General features: G+C 42.7%; 1 protein-coding gene and 1 pseudogene across 3 annotated transcripts in view; one reads left to right on the top strand and one right to left on the bottom strand.

The window, feature by feature from the left end:
* The window catches only part of MBOAT1 (membrane bound O-acyltransferase domain containing 1), a 108485-nt gene that overhangs the window by 8972 nt on the left and 72136 nt on the right, over nt 1–27377 (top strand). The gene's annotated exons all lie outside the window — the stretch shown is intronic.
* On the bottom strand, nt 25875–26982 carry LOC117086781 (annotated as a pseudogene). The gene has a single exon (XR_004438573.1). The product of XR_004438573.1 is annotated as a 60S acidic ribosomal protein P0-like (transcript).

Raw genomic sequence — 27377 nt, 5'->3', positions numbered from 1 at the left:
AAAAGGCTGAAGAAAGCAGAAGCAAAGAATAAGAAGCAAAGTTACTTTCCTTATAAGGTTTAAAAAGATGGGACTTCCTTATACTGGCTCAGGTAGCCTGGGCCCCTTTTCTGTTGGTTGCTGTGAAGCTCCTGTTTTTTTTTGTTTTTGTTTTTTTGAAAACGGGTCCATTGTAAAGTTGTTTGTTTATATAGCTCCTAGTGCCAGTGACTCCATTCTGGTTTGGTCTGGTCTGTGGGGCCTAGTGCAGGAGCTCGGTCCAAAGCAATCGCTCCTTATTAATTTTATTTAACACCACCCACGATAAATCTTCATCATCTTTGTATGCTTAGGACAAAGTAGGAGCTAAATACATGTTTGTTGAATTGAAATGGAATTTTATTTACATTTTTGGATTGGAATGAATGACTTAATTAAGATAAAATTGGGAGCCAGTTCTTTTCACCAACTGAATTAGGCCTGTTTATTATTTGGAACCTGAATATCAGATTAAATGGGCCTAATTTCTAATTTGAAAATTAATTCATGGCTCAGTTGCTGATAGTGAAATGTTTATCTTGGATTATTTAAAGATGGCATACTCCATTCCCATTTTCATTGTGTGCAGTTCATATACTCATCACCTCCAGTTATAAATGCAGCTATTAGTATCATTTTTTTTTTGGCCCAGTCGTTTCAGATTTCTGTGAACATGTAGAAATTTCCCTTAGCAGTCTAAAGTCAAGTCATACATACAAAAGATGCCATATAGTCAAATACTCTTAAGTATTCTGTAGCTTGGCCTTGGAATTACATTTATTTGTTTTATTTTTATTTTTTATTGAGACAGGGTCTTGCTGTGTTGCCCAGGCTGGTCTTGAACTCCTGGGCTTAAGTGATCCTCCTACCTTAGCCTCCCAAAGTGCTGGGATTACAGGCGGAAGCTACCATACCCAGCCAGGAATTACATTTATAAAGGAAAATTTCATTAAAAGATTATATCTAAAGAGATAAAATCCGGAAATATCTTTTGTACCAGTGACTTGTATAAAGAATTCAGTCTGTGTCACTTAGTAACAGTGACTGTGTGCTTTTCAAAGGCTTTCTATTTTATTTTATTTTATTTATTTATTTTTTTTGAGACGGAGTCTCGCTCTGTCACCCAGGCTGGAGTGCAGTGGCCAGATCTCAGCTCACTGCAAGCTCCGCCTCCCGGGTTTATGCCATTCTCCTGCCTCAGCCTCCCGAGTAGCTGGGACTACAGGCGCCGGCCACCTCGCCCGGCTAGTTTTTTGTATTTTTTAGTAGAGACCGGGTTTCACCGGGTTAGCCAGGATGGTCTCGATCCCCTGACCTCGTGATCCGCCCGTCTCGGCCTCCCAAAGTGCTGGGATTACAGGCTTGAGCCACCGCGCCCGGCCAGCTTTCTATTTTAAGTCAGCTCTTTTAGTAAACAAGATAAAGGGATAACTTATTGCAGTCTCATTAATAACAATTTCTAGTAGTTTTGCCATGCAAACACAAAGATAGAGAGTCATCAGTGGGAAAAGTAACTCCAAAGAGTTTGTACTGGTTAAAAATGTGCTTTATTAAAAGATAACTATTTCTTTTAATAAAGCTTGAGAAATGTAACTATCTGCAAAAAGATTAATTCATTAACCTATTTGCATTGTGATTTTTAGTTATCAAAAAAAAAAAGAAAAGAAAAGAAAAGAAAAAAAGCCCTTGATGAATCATTTATCAACTTCCTTTTATTAGTGGAGCTCTGTGTTAATTGTTTAAAGTTATCAGTGGTTAATCTTTTATGCATTAGTAAAACTGATTAATTTGAGAGATGGGTTTGAAAGTCCACAATCACCTTAAAGGGTTTAATGAAGGTTTCTGGGCTGATATTGCTGGGGATTTCCAGCAAACTACCATTTTATTATATATATTCCATTCTCAGGTTTATTTACCAAAAAACAAAAACAAAAACAAAACAAAACAGGGAACTCAGGTTCTAATGTAATTTGGAGAAGAGCAAGGGTACCTTTGAAAAGTTTGTGTTCAAGTTGCCCTAAACTCTTATTTCAAACAAGGAGTTAACATTTTAAAATATTCTGTTATTTATTTATTTCTTTTTTAACTTTGTCTCATTCATCATTCTGTGGCTGACTTGAAACAGATAAGTCAGCAAAGGTACACAGCAAAAGGTTGCTAAGACTTACAGGAAGTTACTAAACTCAAAAGTCATTTCATGAAATTTCATGAAGTGGTTTAACTGTGAGTGTCACAGTTAAACTTCTTTGTTCCTAAGACTCCCCTACCCCCTGCCCCGGTATTCTTTTTTGCTCTCTGTTTTCATTTTATTTATCTATTACATTCTTTTAAATTTTTATTTTTTATTGATTTTTTAAAAGCTTTTATTTTATACAGATGCAGTTTACAAAAATCACTTTTCAGGCCAGGCAGGGTGGCTCATGCCTGTAATCCTAGCACTTGGAGGGGCCAAGGCAGGTGGATCACTTGAGGTCAGGAGTTCGAGACCAGCCTGGCCAACATGGTGAAATCCCATCTCTACTAAAAATACAAAAATTAGCCGGGCGTGGTGGTACATGCCTGTAATCCCAGCTACTTGGGAGGCTGAGGCAGGAGAATTGCTTGAACCCAGGACGCGGAGGTTGCAGTGAGCTGAGATCACGCCACTGCACTCCAGCCTGGACGACAGTGTGAGACTCCATCTCAAAAAAAAGAAAAAAAAAAATCACTTTTCCGATTAGGTAGTACAGGCACTTACTATCGAAGTCACAAGCAGAAAATGGGATATAAGGAAAGGTCCGTCTCTTTTACCTCTGTTTCCCCTGTTTCCAGCTGGCCAGATTTCCATGGTTCAGTTGCATGGTTTCAGAGATAGTCTGTGTCTACATATGCCCAGAATCTTTTTGTCTCATTTTCTGACATAAGTGATAGCCTATGGTTCCCTCCCTCCCTCCTTCCCTCCCTTCTTTCTTTTCTTCTTTTCTTCCTTTCAACTTAACAGTGTCTCTTAGGGATTGATTCATGTCTGTATATATAGAGCTCTGGTGACTTTTGAACTTCCTTTCTGCCTTTTCTGAAAGCTTTGTTTCTGTTCTTCCAGTCATGGTTTTGTGTTATGAGAAAAATCTGGAATTATAACTCCCCCACAAACCGGGAAGGAGCTGAGAGACCAAAGAATGACTCAGACAAGTCCAACTTGGCAAGTAGATGAATTTAGTAGGACTTATATATGGGACACTCCTGGGTGGCTGCAGGACAGCTCTAGAGATCCTCATCACCTCTTGTGTCTAAATTGCTTTTGAGATGATTTTCTGGCTCTTTGCCTCCTGTGTTTGAGTAATGCAAGTGTGTTTTTTTTTTTTTTTTTTTTGGGATAGGTTCACAGATACTCTCTGGATGTTTGGGTTCTCAGGGACACCTGCTCCTTGGCTGGGCACCATGACCTTGGCTGACTGCCCAGCCTTCAATGTTCAAGCAGCGGACGTACACCCTTAAATAACCTGGTGGGGGATTGGTCACCCTACACTTTCTCCTTTAGCAAATGCTGCAAATGGTGGTGTTGGGGCAGTGAGAGGGTTGGAGAGGAGTCCTTTCATGGTGGCACTACCTTCTCTGCTCACATTCCCAGGAATATGGACACCCTGGAGTGCTACTTGCAATGAGACCTGTGAGTGGAAGAGCAATGAGCTGGGGGAGGCAGAAGACTTGGGGTTTGTTTCCAGTGTCCCCTTAAATGGAGAGAAGTGACTTGGGATGGGCATAAGGACATTAACTATTCTCTTATCTCTTATGCCTTAGGGATAAAAATGACTCTGCCTCCTACTGGCCTGGTGGCAGTAGACTTCTCCAGAATTCTTAATATCCCCATCTCCTGGAAACAGTGCTCTTTAAAACCAGTTTGGCTGTGGAATTTCAAGACCTTCGACCTTAGTGCAAAAGGGTTAGTTTTAGCTTGTAAAAAACACATTTTGAAGGTAAAGATGACAAACCAAGGCTTTTTTTCTTCCAATTTTAGTAGACTTAGCTAAAAAGATTGTACCTGTATAATTTGCTTTCTTATTTCTCTAAACGAAATGTGTGCAATTCACCACATGTTGGGTGAACTGAGTTGACCTTTGGGGCTCTGGAATCTTCTGTCTTCTTTCACCTCACCTAAAGTAAGGCCAGGATGCCTTAGGAACATGTGAACTATACTCTGGCAGAAAGATGTTGCAAAGAGCTTCTATTTTTTGTCCGTTAGGAATGCTGAGGTGTTTATAGCCTCCTTTCTGCATTCTAGTAAAAGATAATTGCCTATTGTCTCCAAACAATAAATGTTAACTTACCTGCACATTATTTTATTATTTTATGTATTTTGAGACAGAGTCTCACCCTGTTGCCCAGGCTGGAGTGAAGTGGCATGATCTTGGCTCACTGCAACCTCCGCCCTTTGGTTTCAAGAGATTCTCCTGCCTCAGCCTCCCAAGTAGCTGGGATTATAGGTGCCTGCCACCACACCTGGCTAATTTTTGTATTTTTAGTAGAGACAGGGTATCACCATGTTGGCCAGGCTGGTCTCAAACTACTGACCTCGTGATCTGCCTGCTTCAGCCTCCCAAAGTGCTGGGATTACAGTCATGAGCCACCGTGCCGGGCCCTGCACGTTATTTAACAAAAAGGAGGGAAATCAACATATATACAGAATTAAATTCAGAAAGTCACTTTATATAAATTGTGGAAGGAAGGACAAAAAGAAGGTTTTCTTCTTATTCATGTATGCAGACTGGGAAAGAGTTTACAAAAAGGAAATAAAAGACTATGTTTTTTTGTTTTTGTTTTTGGTTTTTTTTGGTACTTTCATTCTTGTTGAGTTAAAGTTTACCTGGTTTCATATTTAGTTTTACTATGGTGCAAAACTTAAGTTGATGTACACGGGTTTTTTTCTGTCTACAGATGTATTTAGAGTGTCTTTAGAAAATATATTCATCTCATTACCAGTTTTGTTAGTTTAAAAGAAGGGCAAAGTGAGGCTGTATATTAAAACAATAATTTCATCAAAATAGACAGTGGAGCTCTGTTTCATCATAATGATAAAATAAAAACTTTAGCCAAATTAAATTTAAAGGAGTTAGTTGAGCAATGGATGATTCCTGAATCAAGCAGCCTCCCAAGCCGGAGTAGGCTGTGAGACTCCAGCACGGCCACGTGGTGGAAGATTTATGGACAGAAAAAGGAAAGTGAAGTACGGGAAATGGAAGTAAGGTACGGAAACAGCTGGATTGATTACAGGATGGCGTTTGCCTTGTTTGAAGAAGATTCAAACTTTTGGATACATTTGATTGGCCAAAACTCGGTGATTGACACTAGTATGTAGGTATGGTCTGTTTACACCTCCACTTGTTAAAGTTTATGATGTACAGAAGAACATTTAGGTCGAAATTAAAATATGTAAGGAGGCAACTTTAGGATAAACTTGATTTAACATTAACAATGAATGATGAATTATGGCTGTTTATCTTAGCTGGTTGCAATTGCAGAGAGAATCCTGAGGAAGCTAGTGGGCTATAAAACAATTTAGAAATTGACTGCTTATGACTTTTATGAGAGCTGAAAAACCTCTTGTATACTTGGCAACCTTCAAATGTTTGTTAGAGTAATATGTGTCTAGATTTGGTTCCCTGCTGCAAAGTTTCTAGAAGAACTGGAGAAGTTAGAAAAGAGCAAGAAAAATGGTTACAAGAACAACTAGGCTGAAAATTGCTAAACAAAAGGAAATGAACTTAAATGTCAATGAATTGACTAAGAAAAGTCACAGGATGGTAGAGTGACCATCAGTGAAGACTGGAAAATGCTAGTTAGGCAACCATAGATAGGGTGGGCCACTAATGCATCTCATTTCCTGAAGAGGATCTTGAACTTGATGGTCTTTAGAAAGCACCTTTGTTCTGTTATTTTGCAATGAACCTTCTTTACCTCAAGTGAAAGTGCCAAGGGTCTCATGGGCATTTCAAAAAGTGACTTGCAGGATTTAAAAGATTGCCATTTGCTTCGTATAAGATGGAACACATTCTGAGGTGATCTTTTCTTTTCTTTCTCTCTCTCTCTCTTTTTTTTTTTTTTTTTTTGTTGTTTTTTGAGACAGAGTCTCACTGTGTTGCCCAGGATGGAGTACAGTGGTGTGATCTCTGCTCACTGCAACCTCTGCCTCCCAGGTTCAAGCGATTCTCCTGCCTCAGCCTCCCAAGTAGCTGGGACTACAGGCACCTGCCACCATGCCTGGCTAATTTTTTTTGTATTTTTAGTAGAAATGGGGTTTCACCGTGTTGACCAGGCTGGTCTCAAACTCCTGACTTCAATTGTTCCACCCGCTTCAGACTCCCAAAGTGCTGGGACTACAGGCGTGAGCCACTGTGACCAGAGAGGTGATTTTTTAAAAATAAACTTTTAATTTTGTAATATTTTTAGATTTAAAGAGAAGTTATAGAGATAGCCGGGTGTAGAGTATGAACCCAAAATATCTGAGACAGGTCTCAATCAATTTAGAAAGTTGATTTTGCCAAGGTTAAGGACGCACCTGTGACGCAGCCTCGGGGGCCCTGACGACATGTGCCCAAAGTGGTCGGGGTACAACTTAGTTTTATACATTTTAGGGAGGCAGGAGACATCAATCAATTTGTGTAAGATGTACATTGGTTCTGTCCTAAAAGGTGGGACAACTTGAAGCAGGGGACGGGGATTCCAGGTCATAGGTAGATAAGAGACAAATGTTGCATTCATTTGAGTTTCTGATTAGCCTTTCACTGAATACACAATTTACATGTGAGAGGAGTGTAGAGGAACAGTCACTTTTGCTTAGTCTGGGTTAGTGAAACCATAGGGCAGAGGAAGCCATTGGATATGCATTTGTGTCACATGGGCAGAGAGATGGCTTTGAGTTCTGCTTGTCCTTTGTCCACAAGGAATTTCCTTGTGGGCAGATGGTGAGGGTGGTTTGTAGCTTTTTTATCTTTGTAGTTATCTTATTTAGGAATAAAATGGGAGGAAAGTTTACCTATTGCAGTTCCCAGCTTGACTTCCCTTTGGTTTAGTGATTTTGGGGTCCTGAAATTTATTTTCCTTTCATGGGAGGCACGTCCTTGTAAGCCCAGCTACATGGGAGGTTGAGGCAGGAGGATCCCTTGAGCTCAGGAGTTTGAGACCAGCCTAAGCAACATAGTGAGACTCCCATCTCTTTAAAAAAAAAATTGTAAAGATAGTATGGAGAGGTTTCACATACATCTCACACTGGTTACCCCAGTGTTAACATCTTACATGACTGTGGTATATTTGTCAAAACTACGAAACCAACATTAGTATATAACCATTAAATAAACTTCAGACTTGAATTTCACCAGTTTTTCCATTAATGTCTTCTTTCTATTCTGGGATCTCATTACCTTACCTTATAATTCCCCTATGTGAAGTGTACAGTTCACTTTTTTTTTTTTCTTTTTTAGATGGATGGAGTTTCGCTCTTGTTGCCCAGGCTGGAGTGCAATGGTGCTCTCTCAGCTCACTGCAACCTCCACCTCCTGGGTTCAAGTGATTCTCCTGCCTCAGCCTCCTGAGTAGCTGGGATTACAGACATGCGCCATCATGCCTGGTTAATTTTTGTATTTTTAGTTGAGATGGGGTTTCACCATGTTGGCCAGGCTGGTCTCAAACTCCTGACCTCAGGTGATCCACCTGCCTCAGCCTCCCAAATTGCTGGGATTACAGGTGTAAGCCACTGCACCTGGTCCAGTTCACTGTTTTTTTAGTATATTCACAAGATTGTGACAATGGTATTGAATTTTAGAACATTCTCATCCCATCTAAAAGAATCTTGGATCATTAGTAGTCCTCCTTTCCTCCCATATTCTACCTCCCTATCCCCCCTTCTTCCTTAACCCTGGAAATCACTAATCTACTCTCTCTCACTCAGTTTGCCTCTCCTGGACATTTAATATAAATAGAATCATACAGTATGTGATCTTTGTGACTGGCTTCTTACATTTCCAAGGGTCTTTGGTGATTTTTGATTGGGTGCTTATGTTCTGTTGTGCATTATCTGTGGAAATATTTTGAGACCAGATTTAAAGTGGAATCCTTTTGATAGAATTTAGGCTTCTGCACCTGAGGTATTCCCAGTCCAGGCTCCCTTAAAATGCATTTGCTGCTTTGGATTTTTGTTGACCACACAGGGCATGTGAATTTACGCCCTCAAACTCTCATTCTCAGGGGAGTCTTTGCACTTTTTGTCCCTCTACCCAGAGACAAAGCCCAAATAAGAACACATTTGCTGTTTCCCTCTGTGGGGAGGACCTCATCCCTGTGAGGTGTCTCCCTTCAGAATTTAGGAGGGGTTCCTGGCTTCGGGATAAATCTTAATTTTATGCACAACCTTCATTTCTTCCTGCCACCTCTCCCTTCTCAGCCTGCTTTGTCTCCTTTGCCCAAACTCTAGGCCACCTGGATGGGTATATACCCCAGGGAAAAATACCAGCTCCAGGCATGCTTGTCTCTCTGATTTTTGCTTTTTCTTGCATTTCTGGCATCTGAGGAATCTTCTTACTTTCTGACAGTTTGGTTGTGCATGAAGTGATCAGTGTATCAGTATGAACTCATGTTTAGTTTAATATAGGTACAGATGGTTACATATAAACATATTTATAGATCGGTGTATATTCAAGGATTTGTGCGCATGCATACACACACACACACACACACACACACACGCAATTTCTTTCCGTGTCAACTGAGAGGTCTACAAAAGGTGACACACCATTAGCAACGAGTACACTTAAGCCTGGATCTTGGTTTCTAACACCATTTTCCAGTAAAAGGATCCAGGCTTTTTGGAGAAATGCCTGATTCTAGCACTGGGCCAGAATATATACAAGATGAACCTGGAACATTTTGTATGGTAGAGTGTGTGGAAGAATTCCAACAGAAAAACCAAAAGTCATAAGAGTATGCCAAATGGACATAGGAGCCAACTGAAGCTGCTGTCAGTGGCCAAAGCTGTACCAGTCTGAGCAACAAAATAAAGAAGCATTCAATTATAGAAGTATAGACTAGATAGAGAAGTCTAGGCTGGCACAGTGGCTCACGCCTGTAATCCTAGCACTTTCGGAGGCCAAGACAGGCAGATCACTTGTGCCCAGGAGTTTGAGACTAGCCTGGGCATCATGGCAAAACCCCATCTCGACAAAACATGTAAAAATTAGCCGGGCATGGTGGCATATGCCTATGGTCCCAGCTATTCAGGAGGCCATGGTGGGAGGATCCCTTGAGCCCAGGAGGCAGAGGTTCCAGTGAAGCCATGATTGGGCCACTGCTGATTCCAGTGTGGGTTTCAGAGCCAGATCCTGGCTCAAAAAAAAAAAAAAAAAAGTTAGATTATAGATCTATAAATCTGTAATCTATAGGTTATAGAAATTTTGGGTTGTAACTCAAAGTATAAAATAAACATCTGTGGGTTCATACCGATATAAATAAATGATTGAATAGGCAAATAAATAGAGAAAATGGACAAATCTCCCTGCAGAAGAATTGCACATAATTATGTAGACACTCACCCTTAAGACGGTGGAATGTAACTCTCCACTCCTTAAATGTCAGCTGTGCATAGTGACTTCCCTCCAGAGTACAGTGTGGAAAGGGGAGTGGGGAGAACAACTTTCCAGTGGAGAAACCTGTCAGACACTACCTCTGCTGAGTGATCAAAGTGAGCATCAACAGTAGTAGCTCTGTGGATAGTGCGTTACCCTTAATATGATGTGGTGAAAACAGCACTTTACATCTGTGGTCTTCCTTGCAAAAACCTATAACCCTTAACCCCTGTCTCTGAGAAAAACATCAGACAAATCTCAATCGAGGGTTTCTACAAAATACCTGAGCAATACTCTTCATATGTAAAGGATTTTTGGTTCCTCTTGACTCTTTAGGCTCCTCACAGGTAATTTTCATGAATGAATAGTTTTTTAATAAGGGAAATATTTTTATCTCCCCATAACATCAAACATCAGAGCCATACCCAAATGAAAGTCTTCATGCATTTACCATTGCTCACCAAGGTGGCCTCTCATTAAGTTCCAAGCTTGGAAATGCTATTCTGCCTCTCAGGTACCGGATTCAGTCTCTCCTTATTACAGAATCATTCTAAGCATATCTTGTCTAAGCCACAAGAATCCATGCAAAAATCTGCTTCTGAGAAATTATAGCGTACCGGCTGAATAAAAGTAGACAAAACTTCAGATCCAGGTTGTGTAACCGATGTTTGGATTTCCTCCTGAGGTGTGTCCTGTGAGCTCACCTTGCTATGGTAATGGGAAAAACACTGGCATAGGACTAGGAAGAGCTGGGATCTAGGCCCGGAGCCAGTATTTATTAGGTGTGTGACCTTGGGCAAGCTATTTAAACTTTTGGAGCCTGATTCCTTATCTGCAAAATGAGCTAATCATACCTACATGAAGGGGTTGTTATGAATGTGAAATGAGGTTGGGGAAGCGTGGGAAAGGTTTCAGTGCACTCTTTAGGCAACAGATAGGCGTTTTTGTTTCCTGTTATTTCCCATTGTCAGCCCCATCACATTTTTGAAGCCAGTAGAGAAAAGGCTTCATTGTTACAGCACTGAATGTCAGAAATAGACATTTTCTGTCTTGTAGGACTTTATTTCTGATGGTCTAAGTTGGACAATTGTCAGACTCCACTGAAATGTCTTGGACTTAAATGTGTTCTTGGGACTCTCTTAATGAATAGATAGGATGCCTGGGTGGTGAGGAGGGCGTGGGTGGTGTTTGGAAGGAAAGTTTGGTTTTTAGTTAGTAGCTGGAAGAGAAAGAAGAGACTTAACTTGGAGGATAACAAGGGGATGATAAAGTAACTTCTGTTACTTTAGGGCAGAAAAGATGAGGCAGAAGAAGGCAATAAGTGAGAAATAGATGACAGATGGAAAGAAAAACATTTTTGACTATTGTGAAATGGGAGGGTGGAAATCTAATCTGAAATGCAAATAAGTTTAGTGTACCCAGGAAGTATGAAAGAACCTCGCAAAGGAATGACTTTTTATCAGGTAAACATTAGTTCTTGTCAGTGGACTGAGAGGTTGTTAGTTTGGGTGTATTCTTAGCCACTTGAGTGCTTCATCTGTGGGAATTAAAAAAAAGAATTAGTTGTTTTCTAAAACAGATGCTGAGCCACAATGTTTACTTATTTTCCAACTGGTTGGACATGTAAAAGATATAACTTCTTTCTGTCTCTTCCAATGTAAAGGAAAATACTCATAACTCCTGAAAAGGTATGGGCCACAGGTACCCTTATTTGTTCTATCATATGGGAGTATTTCTACCTTCAACTTCTGGTTATAGTACTAATATAGCTATAAAAGCTATAAATATGCCTTTTAAAATTGAGTGCTTCCTGTATTATTATATCGAGCTAAATGCATGGGTTATCTCATCTCTGCAGTTGCCCTGTTGGGCTTGTCCAATGTGGCGAAATGACTCAGAGATACTGTGGCAGGCAGGTGGCCACAGTGGTCCACTCTGTGCTGGTCAAGTCACCACTCACCCAGGTGGTCAGTGGCTTAAATCTGGGTGTTAGCTTTTAGGAGGGACACTGGCAAACTGAGGTGTAGCCGAAGGAAAGTGAGCATTCAAGTGTGGCCTATTTCTTATGAGGAGACATTGTTGGAGGAAGTGGGGATGTTAAGCTAGAGAAAGCCTTCAATATAATATTGTCTTAGTCTTTTCTTGCTGCTATAGCACAATGCCATGGCCTGGGTAAATTATAAACGATAGATGTTTATTGGGTTCAAAGTTCTAGAGACTGGGAAGTTCAAGAGCATGGTGCCAGCATTTTGACAAGGGGCATCCTAGGGTGGAAATTAGAAGGTGGAAGTGAGTGTGTGAGACAAAGAGGCACCAGGGGCCAGACTTGCTTTATAGCAACTTATTTTCAAGATAACTAACCTGGATTTTACAGTAATGACATTAATCCATTCTGCCCTCATACACTGTTGCATCAGAGATTAAGTTTCCAATGCATGAACTTCTGAGGGACATATTCAAACCACAGCAGATATGATAGCAATTATTGGCAGTTTGAGGAGAATAATTATTCTGTGTCCTTAGCAGAATTAAGCCCAATGGATGGAAACTTTAGGAAGGTAGGTTTCAACTCATCATAAAGTAGAGTTCCTTATTAATGAGAGTTGTGTAAATCAATTTTGATCACTGCTGGAGTTGATGAGTCCCCTGTCCCTCGTAGTGGTCAGGCAGAGGCTGTCTGGTAATGATTGCTATCGACAGAAACTAGTTCCTGCCTGCCTGATGTTCCTACCTATCTGCCCGAAGTTCTGCTTTTTATCTAGCTGCCAGTCCACAGCCGTTCTTGTTTTAGTATTAATTGACAAATAAGTGGTTTAAGCAGTGGCCTTTCTCAGTGGCACTTAAAGATAGAAAGATTCCTAAATATGAAGCAGTAGAGGAATAGATTTAATTATGGTATACGCAGGCTATGGAATTATATGCAAGTATTATAGAAAATGAGGTCACATTGAAAAGTATTCATCATACTGAGTGAAAAGAACAAGTGGTAGAGTAGTGTGTATTATGACCTCATGTCCCATTAAATTTAAAACGTAAAAATACTTTATCTTCCTATCTATGTAGTTCTGAAATGGCAGTCATTAAAATAAAGACAGAGGTTATGTTGACCGTGACTCTCTCAATCACCTGGCTTACTGGGGAGGGTGGAGAAGACTTTTATTTTTTAATTTTTACATTTATATTTTTTAAACAAGCATAGTATTTTCATATTTAAAAACTTAGAGCGGCCAGGTACAGTGGCTTATGCCTGTAATCCCAGAACTTTGGGCTGAGGCGGGTGAATCATGAGGTCAGGAGATCAAGACCAGCCTGGCCAACATAGTGGAAACCCATCTCTACTAAAAAAACAAAAATTAGCTGGGCATGGTGGCGGGTGCCTGTAGTCCCAGCTACTTGGGAGGCTGAGGCAGGAGAATTGCTTGAACCCAGGAGGTGGAGGTTGCAGTGAGCCGAGATTGCATCACTGCACTGAAGCCTGGGTGACAGAGTGAGACTTTCTTGAAGAAGGTAAAAAAGAAAAAAAAAAGAAAAAAAAAAAACTTAGAGCTTTCACAATAGCCAGGATATAGAATCAATGTTAGTGTCCATCAACAGGTAAATGAAGGAAATGTAATATATAAATAGTGGAATACTACTTAGCCTTACAAAGAAGAAAATCCTGCTCTTTAGTACAACATGGATGAACCTGGGGGACGTTATGCTAAGTGAAATAAACTGGACACAGGTAGACAAATGCCATATGATCTCACTAGGAAGTGGAGTCTTAAAAAGTTGATCTCATAGAAGCAGAGAGTACAGTGATGGTTACCAGGAACTGCGGTTTGGAAGGTGGGTGGGGAAATGTTCCTCAAAGGGTATAAAATTTCAGTTAGACAGGAAGAATAAGTTCAAGTGATCTATTGTACAACATGGTGATGATAGGTAAAATAATAATGTGTTGCATTCTTGAGAATTGCTACTTGGGTATAGTGGTGCATGCCTATAATCCCAGCTATTTGGGAAGCTGAAGCAGGAAGATCATTCGGGCCCAGGAGTTCAAGGCTATAGTGTGCTATGATCGCACCTGTGAATAGCCACTGCACTCCAGCCTGGGCAACATAGTGAGACCCTGCCTCTTAAAAATAAAATTACTTAGAAAGTAGATTTTAAGTGTTCTCACCACAAATAAATGATGTGTGTGAGATAATACATATGGTAGTTAGCTCGATTGAGCCATTCCACAATGTGTGTGTATTTCAAAACATTTTTTATTCAACTGAAGAATAAGTGAAAATGTTAAAATTAATTTATCCCAATTTATCCTTCAGAAGGAGCCAGGTGGATGGAAATGATCAAATGGTAGATGAGTCTCAAAATGTCCTAAGGACCTAAGGCATTCTTAAGGGGTGCAAAATGTCCATGGTTTACAGCACTGATTCTGAAAACAGTGATCACCATCAGGATCTTCTGGGCAGCTCTTAAATACATGGGTTCCTGGGCTCTGTCTGTGATCTTTCTTAGTCGGAATTTTCTAAGAATTCCAAGACTCCGAGGGAATATAAAGAAGGAATCTATCGGCCGGGCGCGGTGGCTCAAGCCTGTAATCCCAGCACTTTGGGAGGCCGAGGCGGGCGGATCACGAGGTCAGGAGATCGAGACCATCCTGGCGAACACTGTGAAACCCCGTCTCTACTAAAAAAATACAAAAAACTAGCCGGGCGAGGTGGCGGGCGTCTGTAGTCCCAGCTACTCGGGAGGCTGAGGCGGGAGAATGGCGTGAACCCGGGAGGCGGAGCTTGCAGTGAGCTGAGATCCGGCCACTGCACTCCAGCCCCGGCGACAGAGCAAGACTCCGTCTCAAAAAAAAAAAAAAAAAAAAAAAAAAAAAAAAGAAGGAATCTATCCCATAGGAACTGTGAGGGGGGAAAGGAAGAAACTGGTCAGGCACGCATTTAGGATGGGTCCTTGGTTGAGTTCTTTCAAACAAAAGAACAACCTGCAGGCACAGATAAGGGAACTTGCACAGGGCGGCTTGCCTAAGACATGCCCACAGCCACACAGATAAGAAAAGCTACACAGGTGACTTGCCCAGACATACCCACAATGGAAATTTCCATCCCCTCATACATGTGCAGTAAGGGGAACAAAGCAATATGGAGTAACTCAAGCTAAGGGCCTGCATGTGCATTAGGAGAATGGCATGGAGCTACCAGAGATTCACACCTTATGCAAATGAGACACACCCGGCCCTCATCAGTTTCTTATAGAAGGCTTTGCATTCAACTGTAAAAATGGCAACCCTCTTCTGGGCCCTCTGTCTGCGGCAGAGAGCTTTCTTCTTTCGCTTATTAAACTTTTGCTTCCGACCTCACCCTTTGTGTCCACACTCCTTAATTCTCTTTGTCGTGAGACAAAGAACTCCAGGTAATACCTCAGAATGAGAAACTACTACACTGTGGTGCATTGGTGAGACTGTAACAGAACTACCTGGGATAAGCTGAGGGTCTTTAGGAAGAAGCAAGATTTTCTAGGGTGTAAGTATGCTGTGTATGGTATGGTTTGTCTGAGCATTTACTCCTTTAGGGACTTGTTCTAAATTTTTGCTCATGTGGGAATTTTGTGTCTCCCATGATGATTAGGCATCTTACTATTTCTAAGGCCAAGCCAGCTTTTGTGTGTGTATGCATTGTGTTATTTAGCATTCTTAGCCTGCAGTTTCTTGTCTCTACAAAGACTGAGGCATCTCTGAATACCCTCTAATCCTTCTCGTTAGATGCCCTTGTAGTTCAAAGGGTTGCCTCTTACACATGATCCATATAGTGCTGTAACTTTACTTTTAAACGTAGGTAGAAAACCTACGCTCTTCTCTCTCTCTTTTTGAGACAAGGTCTTGCCCTGTCACTTAGTGCAGTGGGGCAATCTTGGCTCACTGCAGCCTTGACCTCCTGGGGTCAAGCAATCCTCCTGCCTCAGTCTCCCACGTAGCTGGGATTACAGGCATGTGCCACCACACCCAGCTAATTTTTGTATTTTTTGTAGAGATGGGGTTTCACCCTGTTGCCCAGGCTGGTCTCAAACTCCTGGCCTCAAGTGATCCTCCTGCCTTGGCCTCCCAAAGTGCTGGTATTACAGGTATACACCACCGGCCTCCTTCCCTTCTTGACCTGACCATAGGCATTATTCTTTTTTGACTTATTCTTTCATATTAATGAATCCAGGGGTCTACCACTTATTGATGTGACTCTTTTTTCCTCCTTCTCTTCTTTGTTGAAAACTGAGCTAGCTGAATCTTTTCTGGTTTTGTAAATGATTTTAAATTTGTAAAACTAGAATTTGAAACTATTTTCAGTGGGAAAGTGGGAAGGAGAAGGTGAACTCTCTGAAACCACAGCAGAGACTTGCCCTGAGGCACACTTCCTATGAACACCCCCCGTGTGCATTAGTTGCATGTGGAGGGGCCATTTAGATGCTTGTGCAGGATGTGTTGTATTTATCTTGTTATGGAATTTTAGGAATTATCCTAATAATAATCCTTTTCCCTCCCTCACTTGCAGATGAGACGTAGACTCGAGATTAGATTTACGTGCCCAAGGCAAAACTGATTGGCACCAAAGTCCATGCTCTTTCCAAGATGGCATGCTTGCTACTTTACTCATCCTTCAGAATCAGTAAATGTGGTACAGTACGGAGGCTAGACATCTGAATTCGTTTAGTGCCAGTGGAGTTGTTGGTCAGCGTTTAAACATTCCAGGCAGTTTAGGAATCCTGTCTCATGTCTTTGGGAGGACTTTAATATCTGAGTGAGCAAGTCATGGTAGTCAAAGATGTTTTAAAAGAATAAACATAAAAGGTTATTTTTATCCCAATATGTTTAACTTTGCAATAAACATTTCCACCTAACTTGGTAAATTTGTTTCATTAACCATGTTTATAGGCTGCAGGTTTTGCTTAAAGCTCAAAGGCCCAGGTGCCCACAGCTCACGCTTTGCTTTCTCCATGTCAGAGTGTAGAACCTGTTAAATTAACTAGAAATTGATCATTGAGCCTGACCCAAGTCTCTGTGGTTTTTCCTTCTGAATTTCTGGTTAGTTTATTTACTTTCAGAAGTACACGTTTTCTCTCTCATGTAGTTGTCCTAAGTCCCAGACCCAGATACAGTTTTTACCTCTTTACATTGCCACAGGTGTACCTTTGATAAAATATTCCCATATGTGCTACTTCTTCAAAGGCTCCCCCAGGACTCTGCCCCAAGGTGACGGCATTTCAGGCTGGCCTTGTTGGGGACCCTCTGGATTCAGAGACCCACTAGCTCCAGGGAAGAGTTTGCTAGTCCACTTGGTTCAAGGCAACGGTTTCTTCTCCATTCTACGTAAGAGCTCACTGTAGCCTTAAACTCCTAGACTCAAGCAATCCTCCCACCTCAGCCTCCTGAGTAGCTGGGACTTGAGTTATGTGTCACTGTGCCCAGTTAATTAAAAAATTTTTTTTGTAGAGGTGGGGTCTCACTATGCTGCCCAGGCTAATCTCGAACTCCAGGCTTCAAGCGATCCTCCCACCTCAGCCTCCCAAAGTGCTGGGATTATGGGTGTAAGCCACTATACCTGCCCTTACACAGATGAATAAAACTTGTTCTTGTCTTCAGAGAACTCAAATGTAGCTAGAACACACACACACACACACACACACACACACACACAGATACACACACACTGCAGTTATCATGTTAGGTATGCATAGGTAGTATAGAGGTGGCACAGAGGTAGTTCAAGGCAGACATCTAGCCCAGCATGTGTGTGTGCTCAGGGGTTGGGGACAGGAGGGTAAGGATGAGGGGAAGGTTTCCTAAAAGGGGGAGGGAGGTAGGAAGTCGAGGGAGAATGATAAGATGATGGCAGGGTTCCATTCTGTAGGGAATGAGGTATACATAAAGGGCTTTCAGCCTGGGAAAGGCACGCTGGATTTGTGTCCTCCATGGTTCATTTGGTGGAGGATGGTTGGGGAGGGACACGCTAATTGCTCACCACAAAATCTGGGGCTTATAGACACACAGGGGCTTGTCATCCTTCAAGGGATTGAGGTGTAGTCTGAACCTTGGCTTAGTGACTAGGATCCACTTCCAAGGGTCGTTGTCCATCCCTTGCCCACCTGTCTGCCAGTATGGGCTTCCAGTGTGGGCTACACTAGGTAGTCATCCACTGTTCCCTGTCCACCTGCTGTGATGTGACATTACTTTAGTGTCCTGTCCTCCACCTGGCCCCCCTTACCAACTCCATCTGCATGGGGACAAGGGGTTTTGCCAACCTTGGTACTAGCTTTGCCAGCCAGGCTGGACTTCCACGTCAGCATTGGCATCGGGGGGCTTCCCCACATACCCTCCCCTCATGGGTGGGCCTGATGCAGGTGCCTGCCTCTTCCTGCCCCTCTTGCTTTGAGTTCCTGTCCAAAGACTCCATGCATTGTTAAAATACTGTTAAGTTTAAATGGAAGAGTGACATGGTTTGTCTGTGTCCCCACCAAATCTCAACTTGAATTGTATTTCCCAGAATTCCCATGTGTTATGTGAGGGACCCAGGGGGAGGTAATTGAATCATGGGGGTCGGTCTTTCCTATGCTATTATCATGATAGTGAATAAGTCTCACGAGATCTGATGGGTTTATCAGGGGTTTCCACTTCTTCCTCATTTTTCTCTTGCTGCCACCATGTAAGAAGTGCCTTTCGCCTCCTGCCATGATTATGAGGCCTCCCCAGCCATGTGGAGCTGTAAGTCCAATTCAGCCTCTTTGTCTTCCCAGTCCTGGGTATGTCTTTATCAGCAGTGTGAAAACAGACTAATACAAAGAGATATCAATGACATTTTGGGGCTGGCAAGCCTTTTGGGCAGGGTGTTGCCAGCAGCAATACTTTTGTGCAGTCACAACTGTTCTGGGTACTGTCCTTAGCTTTGCTAAGTAATATAATTTTTTGTTGGTGAACTTATATTTGGCAGGGCTTAGAGATGGATGCCAACCAGATGGAATGCCATTTTATCCATTTCCTTTGACTTATACAGCTAATAAACAGGATGAAGATACTGATGTTGGATAGCCATTGCTTTTATATCCTGTCTAGGAGACTTTCCTGGCAAATTCAAAGTATAATCAGAAGCAAAGGGAGTTAGCTGGGTGGGCATCACAGCCATGGTGGTTGGGCCAAGCTGGTCAGCTGGACCCAGGTGTGTCGTGTGGCTGTACCTGGCTCAGCTGGTTGTGGCACCTGCTCACCTATAGAAGGCTGGGAACATCCTCACGTAGTCTTAGTAAACTTATTTTTTTTGGTTTGTTTTAGTAGAATCCTTGCAGACTTCTCCTTTCTGTAAACACATTTTTTTTTTCCAGGTAGATCATACCATGGATTATGTTACAGTTTATTTTAGTTTCTTCCAGCCTGGAGGACAGGGCAGTCTGCCAGATGCATTGAGTGAGAGATTCATGAAGGGGAGGTGACGCAGAGGACAGGGAGTTCTTTGTGGCTACAGGTTGGCCTCTCTGGAGAGGAGTGGGAGATCAGGCTAGGGGATCTTCGCTGTCTGAAGAGCACTTTATATTACTTGTTCTTTTTATGCATGTACTGTCGATCCTTTCCATTGTGTTTTCTGAAACTGTGTCTATCTGAAAACTTCCTTGTCATCTCCCATAGTTATAATAATGGTTGGGGTTTGAGAGTTTCATTGTCACCCCCTCCTATGAGTTGGCAGTCAATCGGAAAACACACACAGGTGCCAGTCAGGGTTCCAGATATCAACTTTGATGTGGAGAAAGCTAAAATGGAGGTGTCAATATGGACCTGGGTTAAGGGAGGAGCTCCTGCAACCTGAATGGTGCTGATTTTCCCTACTGTGGTTGGGAAACCCATGAGGGGAGGGTATGTGGGGAAGCCCCCCGATGCCAATGCTGACGTGGAAGTCCAGCCTGGCTGGCAAAGCTAGTACCAAGGTTGGCAAAACCCCTTGTCCCCATGCAGATGGAGTTGGTAAGGGGGGCCAGGTGGTTGGAGCAGCTGCACGGTATCACAGGGGTTTGGCTCACTGGGGGCAGGAGGAAGGGGCAAGGGGCCGTCTGTGGGCTGGCAGCTTAGGAAACAGGCCAGAGAACAGACCCAACACATTGTTCCCCTGGGAGAAAGGATCTCCCAGAGTCACTCATTCCCTTCCCTTGGGCAGACTGAGGGAGAGAATAGAAGAAGGTCTCTTCCAAGTGTTCTGGAAATGAGAGGTCCTCAATTATGTGTGGACCCAGAGGAAAGATTAGCAGTCTGTTAGATGTTGCTATGGTCTGAATGTTTGTGTCCTTCCAAAATTCGTATGTTGAAACCTAATTCCTAATGCAATAATATTAAGAGGTAGGCCTTTGGAGTGGGAAATGTGTTTTTACTGGAGGGAGCTTGTTTGGCCCTTCTGCTGTGTAAGGACACGTAGAAGGTGCTGTTTATGAGGAATGGGTCCTCATCCAGACACCAATCTGCTTGCTCTTGGACTTCCCAGCCTCCAGATCCATGAGCAATACACGTCTGTTGTTTACAAATTACCTAGTCTAAGGTATTTTGTTATAGCAGCCTGAACGGACTAAGGCAATGACAAATACTTTCCATGCATTGCTCAGATTCTCCTAACAACTCTGGAAATAGGCATTAGACACCTATTTTATAACCAAGGAATTTGAGCCATTTATCCAGGGTGACCCAGGCATCTACGTAGGTTACCCTGTGATCTCTGTAGATGAGCGGGGATTTAAACCACAATTGTTCCGACTCCAGAGCCCAGGCTCTTGTATCCCGTAGTGTTGTCTATGAGAAGTTCTGTGTGCTGGTAGCCCTTCCTTAAATTTACTATAGCTGTAAAATAATCTCTCATTATTCATTATTCAGAGGCACTAAATTATAAACATATATACCCTGCCCTTTCATAGTGCTATATACTGGGAAACACAGTCTCTACTTAGAATGATCCCTCCCTTGTCATCTGGTCTCCGTGCAGGCGTGCACCCTCCCCTTTGGACGCCCACAGGGTGTGTGTTTAACGTGCGTGAGCACCGAGGCCACCTTATGTGTAAGGGTCTGCTGTGCTTGTTTTACTTCTTTCTTTAGAAGGTGGATAGCAAAGCTTCTGCCATTTTTGTAAGCACAGTACGGTGTAGCACAGTCCCTGAACTCAGAGAGAGGCTCTCTGGGAATTTTTATTTAATTGAATGAGTCTGTAACTACTTTCCATCCATTTTGGAGTTCAAGAAAGAGGAAAACAGATGGATGCAAAGGCCAGCAGGAGAAAATAGAATCAAGTGGGGGTGGATGGGGGAGGGGAAGAAGAAGGCAGAAGGGAGATGGTAATAGGAGGAGAAAGAAAAGAAATCTAAGAAAGGAAGGGTCTCACCCTGGGCAGGTGAAGTGGGCCAGGGAGTGGCGTTTCCTCCTCCACCTGTGGTGGTTCTATCCTTTTTGAGATGCTGTGGCCATCCAGAGGTGGCCTGGGGTTCCTCATCTTAGGGTGGCACTTGGGGAGGGGGGAGTCACAGTAACAGTGGAAGTTGTGGCCAGATTGTCATTCATAATTCATCTCTCCCCACTGCAGCCACAGACGGGAAATGCCCTCAACAGGCAAGTACTTTGGCAGCTGAGAAGCAGGCAAAGATGAAATCATCCTGTTTCTATTTTTAACTTGCTATTAGCACTGCCTAAAACTGATTGGCTCAGGGTAATCGTTTGGTAGTATTTCTATTTTAATTATATGTCTCATTAGGCTAAATCAAACTGGTTCCTGGTCATTTCGCTTTCTTTAATTCTAAAATTTTAAGTTCTAATTAAGCCTTTCTAGGCCTCCAGTTGGAAAACATGTTGCAAGTTTACGTAAGACATGCCATTTATTAAATGAAAGTTTTAATTAAATGCACTTGCCCATGGATACATTGTATGTCTCTGAATTTAAAACATCAGAAGTATCAAGTAATTGGTATTTACTAAGTGGCCAAAAGGGAGAGATGGTGTCAAATTTAAAAGCCAGGAATTCATATTTAAAGTCCAGCAATTCTCATGAGGGTAAGGGCAGCTCAAAGTGGGATTTTGTTGTCATCAAGTGTAGACAAGTCTTGAACTTAATGCCAAAAACTAGAGCAGCTCATTCTATGAGGGTCAGAGAGTAGGATGTGAGTGATGCAGAGCCGTGGTGTTTATTGGAGCAAGAAAGGGGTGAGCGAGCTGTCTGAGGGGTCCCAGAGTCCCCACTGGGGAGGCCCTCGGGAGATGGCAGGGGTGAACCAATAAGGAAAAATAGCAGGGCTGAGAGAGGGGAAAATGGCAAGTAATGAGGGCAAGAGTGAGCAGAGGTGGTTGGGAAAAGGAATGAAGGGGAAATAGGAGCAAGTTGGAGGACATCAAGAGCTGTCAGGGTTTGTTGAAAAGAGCCCATGAAAGTACATGCTATAAACGTTATGCACATGTACCGTAGAACTTAAAGTATAATAAAAAAAAAAAAAAGAAAGTATCTGCTCTCTGGGCAAGGTGAAGGTCTACTGGGTAAGGGTCCTCTCTTCAGAGAAGAGTCAGGCTAGTAATGGCGATGACATATTCGCAGTTACTTGTGGCAGAAGACCATCTGTCATGGGTGCAGTAGGCTGGCAGAAGCAAATTGCAGTGTCACCGAAAGGAGGGAAAGATTCAGGGCTTGTCTCTTTCTGGTTCTTGTGGGGAAGTTACTGTTGTTTTATTTATTTAATCCAACCCCTGGCAAATTCCCAGTACCTACTAGACACCTGTGTGTGTTCTGGTGAGCTGAACTTTGAGGAGGAGTGGATGTTTGGTGGGATAGCCCTGCTGCTTCTATTATGTGGTCAACAAACATGAAAAAAAAGCTCAGCATCACTGATATTTCAAGAAATGCACATCAAAACCACAATGAGATACCGTCTCATACCAGTCAGAATGGCTATTATTAAAAAGTTAAAAAACAACAGATGCTGGCAAGGTTGTGGAGAAAAAGGAGCACTTGTACACTGTAGGTAGGAGTGTAAGTTAGTTCAACCATTGTGGAAGACAGTGTGGTAATTCCTCAAAGTCCTAGAAGCAAAAATACCATTACTGGGTCTATCCTCAAAGGAATATAAGTCATTTTAAAGATACATGCATGCATATGTTCATTGCAGCACTATTCACAGTAACAGACACATGGAATCAACCTAAATGCCCGTTAATGATAGACTGGATAAAGAAAATGTGGTACATATACACCATGGAATACTATGCAGCCATGAAAATGAATGAGATCATGTCCTTTGCAGGGACGTGGATGGAGCTATAAGCCATTATCCTCAGCAAACTAATGCAGGAACAGAAAACCAAATATTGCATGTTTTCACTCATAAGTGGGAGCTGAATGATGAGAACACATGGACACATGGTGGTGGTGGTGGGGGAACAGCACACAATGGGGCTTAATTCAGATTTTCTCCCGTACAAGAATGAGATCTTGAGAGGCAACTGCATGCAGCCTAAGCACCTCAGTTTGACTAATGGAGCTGCCTCCAGCTGAGTGTTTTGGGGCCATTAACTTTGTGTGGAGTTTTCTCAGTAGCACAATGAGGGTTGTTGAGAAGATTAAATGAGATAGTAGACTTGAAGCATGCAGAATAAAAGTCAACATTTGTGGGGTGTGGAGGTGGGGAGAGGGAGAGCATCTGGAAGAATAATGAATGCTGGGCTTAGTACCTAGGTGATAGGATGATCTATGCAGCAAACCACCATGGCACACGTTTGCCTATGTAACAAACCTGCACGTCCTGCACATGTATCCCTGAACTTAAAAGTTGAAAAAAAAAAAAAAAAACCATTAAACACATTTATAGGAGCTTTTGAGTTAGAATCTTACGGATCATTAATATGATCTTCTAATTTTCCTAGCTAGAAAGCTTAGCCCCTGAGCGACTAGATGAATTGTCTGGTGTTCAATTCATACCAGACAATGATTGCATCCCATGGTGTGCTTGTCCCAGAGCTAGGTGGTGGCTGGTTCAGAATCAGGGAATGAATGTCTTCACTCTGACTCCAGGTGTTCTTCAGGTATACCTGGAAGGACTGTCATGTTTAGAACAACAACAACTACTAATTTTAAAATATTTATTTCCCAGAATTCTATGATGCTTTTCTAGCATGTGTGTTCCAGGGATTAGTGTTTGGATTGCAAGGATGAGATCTTCTTTGAACTTGGTGGCCATAGCAAGGTTAGCCTATTCTCCAAAGGGAAGTGGCGTCCTTTGGGACAGGTTAGAGGATTATTCATTGAATCAACATGTTTTATTTTTATTTATCAACAAGTTTTATTTTTATTTGTCAACTTTATTTATCAATTTTATCAACTTTCCTGAGTGCCCCTCTGCCTAATTGCAACCCCCTTGCCCACAGAACTTATATCCCTGGGGACTAACTAGTAGCAGCAGAAAGTGACTTCCACTTCTACTTGGAATGGTCCAATTTAAATGTAAAACAGAAATAGAAAACAACCACAGTAGGAGACAGGAAGTTGCATCTTGGCTTAGTGGGTTTCCAAAGCAGTAGATTTTTAAAGTTTATGCCACTGAAAAAATTAATTGTGTACTGTATAGGGCTAAGGAGTTTACACAGAAAACCAAAGTACATTTCCTTCCACATGGGGATAGAGTAGCTTTAATGTCAGAATAGAGCATTGAGAACCTTTCAGGTACCTGTGGGACATGAATCTTGCGAGTGACACTCAATGCCAGGGAGTCTCCCTGGGTATCCATTCTACCAAGAGGAATTTAGGGGAACCGGCTTCAGAGTAAAGGGAAAGAGGGAAGTGAGGCTGTAGGGGTGCTGGCAGTTAGGCTGAGCTTTGGGGAAAGAGACAAAAGTGAGTAAAGAAAAAAGTGTCAGAGAAAGCAGACATTTTAGGATAATGCCTTGGAAACATTTGCCAAGTTTTATGAGAAATCAGAATGCTGTGCTTTGTCCAGGCACAGTGGCCCACACCTGTAACCCCAGCATTTTGGGAGACTGAGGCAGGAAGATCTCTTGAGCCCAGGAGTTCAAGACTGGCCTGGACAACAAAGTAAGACTGCATCTCTACAAAAAATAAAAATAAATTAAAACAAACAAACAACCCCAGATGCTGTGCTTCACTTTATTGTCCATATCTGAGGACCTTGGTGGGTTTTAAAATAGATATGTTTGTTATCATCCCCAAGATAGGTCTAAACCCATCTGTTGGCTGCTTAAGAAAATGAACCAGGAGAAAATGTACCTTACAGAAGATTGAAGGCCAAGCACTGGCAAAGGTGACAAAGTTCTGGCCTGTGTTTAATTGTTGAAACACCACCCTGGGAGGTCTTTAGTGCTGTTTTCTTCAGGGTACTGATTGTAGGCAGGACATTCTCAATGGTAGGTTAGACCACCATGAAATGTTTAGTGTTTCTAATATGTATGAAGTAGCTGTGCAAATTGTGGAGTTCTGACCATAATTATAATGAATGATTATGAAGCTAGACCTCTTTGTAATCTTTGAAATTGAATAAAAACTGATAGTAGGCTGGGTGCAGTGGCTCACACCATGCTTTGGACTTTGGGAGGGTGAGGTGGGCGGGCCACCTGAGGTCAGGAGTTCAAGACCAGCCTGGCCAACATAATGAAACTCCATCTCTACTAAAAATACAAAACTTAGCTGGGCGTGGTGGCACGTGATCCGCCCACCTTGGCCTCCCCAAATGCTGGGATTACAGGCATGAGCCACCGCACCTGGCCGGCACGTGCTTTTAATCCCAGCTGCTTGGGAGATTGAGGCGCCAGAATTGTTTGAACCCAGGAGGCAGAGGTTACAGTGAGTAGAGATTGCACCACTGCACTCCGGCCTGGGTGACAGAGTGAGACTGTCTGAAAAAAATAAAAAAACTGTTTTTGAAGTAAAAATCATCATCATTATCATAACAAACACTTTGATAGTCCTTTGCCAGTACTGTTATCAGTATTAATATTGTACACATATTAAAATATTAAAAACTCACAATTACTTGATGAGGTAGGGCATGTGTCTATTTTCTAGAAGAAGAAGGTGGGTAGTGGACCCCAGGTTTGGACCCATGCAGGCTCCAGATCCTGTGCTCATAGTCATGAAACTGTATTGCTGTATTGTATTAACTCAAACAGAAGCAGAAGCACAGGCTCTCATAGTGAAGTTCTAAATAGCTCTTTGTAGACAGTCATTTCATCCATTGGCCTATATGACACAGGTTGTAATTTTTTTTTTTTTAAAGAAGCCTTTATTTCCTTGTTTTGCAAATAAAGCTGGCTAAGTTGGTTGCTTTTTGGTGATTAGTCAAAGAGACCAAATCCCATATCCTCGTCCGACTCCTCCGACTCTTCCTTGACTTCAACCTTAGCTGGGGCTGCAGCAGCAGCAGCAGGAGCGCTGTGGTGGCAGCGGCCACAGGGGCAGCAGCCACAAAGGCAGATGGATCAGCCAAGAAGGCCTTGACCTTTTCAGCAAGTGGGAAGGTATAATCCGTCTCCACAGACAAGGCCAGGACTCGTTTGTACCCGTTGATAATAGAATGGGGTACTGATGCAACAGTTGGGTAGCCAATCTGCAGACAGACACTGGCAACATTGCGGACACCCTCCAGGAAGCGAGAATGCAGAGTTTCCTCTGTGATGTCAAGCACTTCAGGATTGTAGATGCTGCCATTGTCGAACACCTGCTGGATGACCAGCCCAAAGGAGAAGGGGGAGATGTTGAGCATGTTCAGCAGCGTGGCTTCGTTGGCTCCCACTTTGTCTCCAGTCTTGATCAGCTGCACATCACTCAGGATTTCAATGGTGCCCCTGGAGATTTTAGTGGTGATACCTAAAGCCTGGAAAAAGGAGGTCTTTTCGGGCCCGAGTCCAGTGTTCTGGGCTGGCACCGTGACTTCACATGGAGCAATGGCACCAGCACGGGCAGCAGCTGGCACCTTATTGGCCAGCAACATGTCCCTGATCTCAGTGAGGTCCTCCTTGGTGAACACAAAGCCCACATTCCCCCGGATATGAGGCAGCGGTTTCTCCAGAGCTGGGTTGTTTTCCAGGTGCCCTCGGATGGCCTTGCGCATCATGGTGTTCTTGCCCATCAGCACCACGGCCTTCCCTCGAAGGGACATGCGGATCTGCTGCATCTGCTTGGAGCCCACATTGTCTGCTCCCACGATGAAACATTTCGGATAATCATCCAATAGTTGGATGATCTTAAGGAAGTAGTTGGACTTCCAGGTCGCCCTGTCTTCCCTGGGCATCACGGCGGTGCGTCAGGGATTGCCACGCAGGGTTTAAAGACGATGTCACTTCCACGAGGACGCCTGGCGAGAGACTGTAATTTTTTTTTTTTTTTTTTTAAGAGAGGGTCTCACTTTGTTGCATAGGATTAACTGCAGTGGCGTAATCATAGCTCACTGTAACCTTGAACTCTTGAGCTCAAGCAATCTTCCTGCTTCGGCTTCCTGAGTAGCTGGAATTACGGGTGCACACCACCATGCCCAGCTAATTATTTTACTTTTTGTAGAGACGGGTTCTCACTTTGTTGCCCAGGCTGGTCTTGAACTCCTGGCCTCAAGCAGGCGTGGCGACGTGCGCCTGTAGTCCCAGCTACTTGGGAGGCTGAAACAGGAGAATCACTTGAACCTGGGAGGCAGAGGTTGCAGTGAGCCAAGATTACGCCAGTGCACTCCAGCCTGGCCAACAGAGTGAGACTCAAAAAAATAAATAAAAAATAAATAAATAAAATT

Source organism: Trachypithecus francoisi, unplaced genomic scaffold, assembly GCF_009764315.1.
Source record: "Trachypithecus francoisi isolate TF-2019V2 unplaced genomic scaffold, Tfra_2.0 Lachesis_group10, whole genome shotgun sequence".
NCBI lineage: Eukaryota > Metazoa > Chordata > Mammalia > Primates > Cercopithecidae > Trachypithecus > Trachypithecus francoisi.
This window is presented reverse-complemented; position numbering and strand designations above follow the sequence as displayed.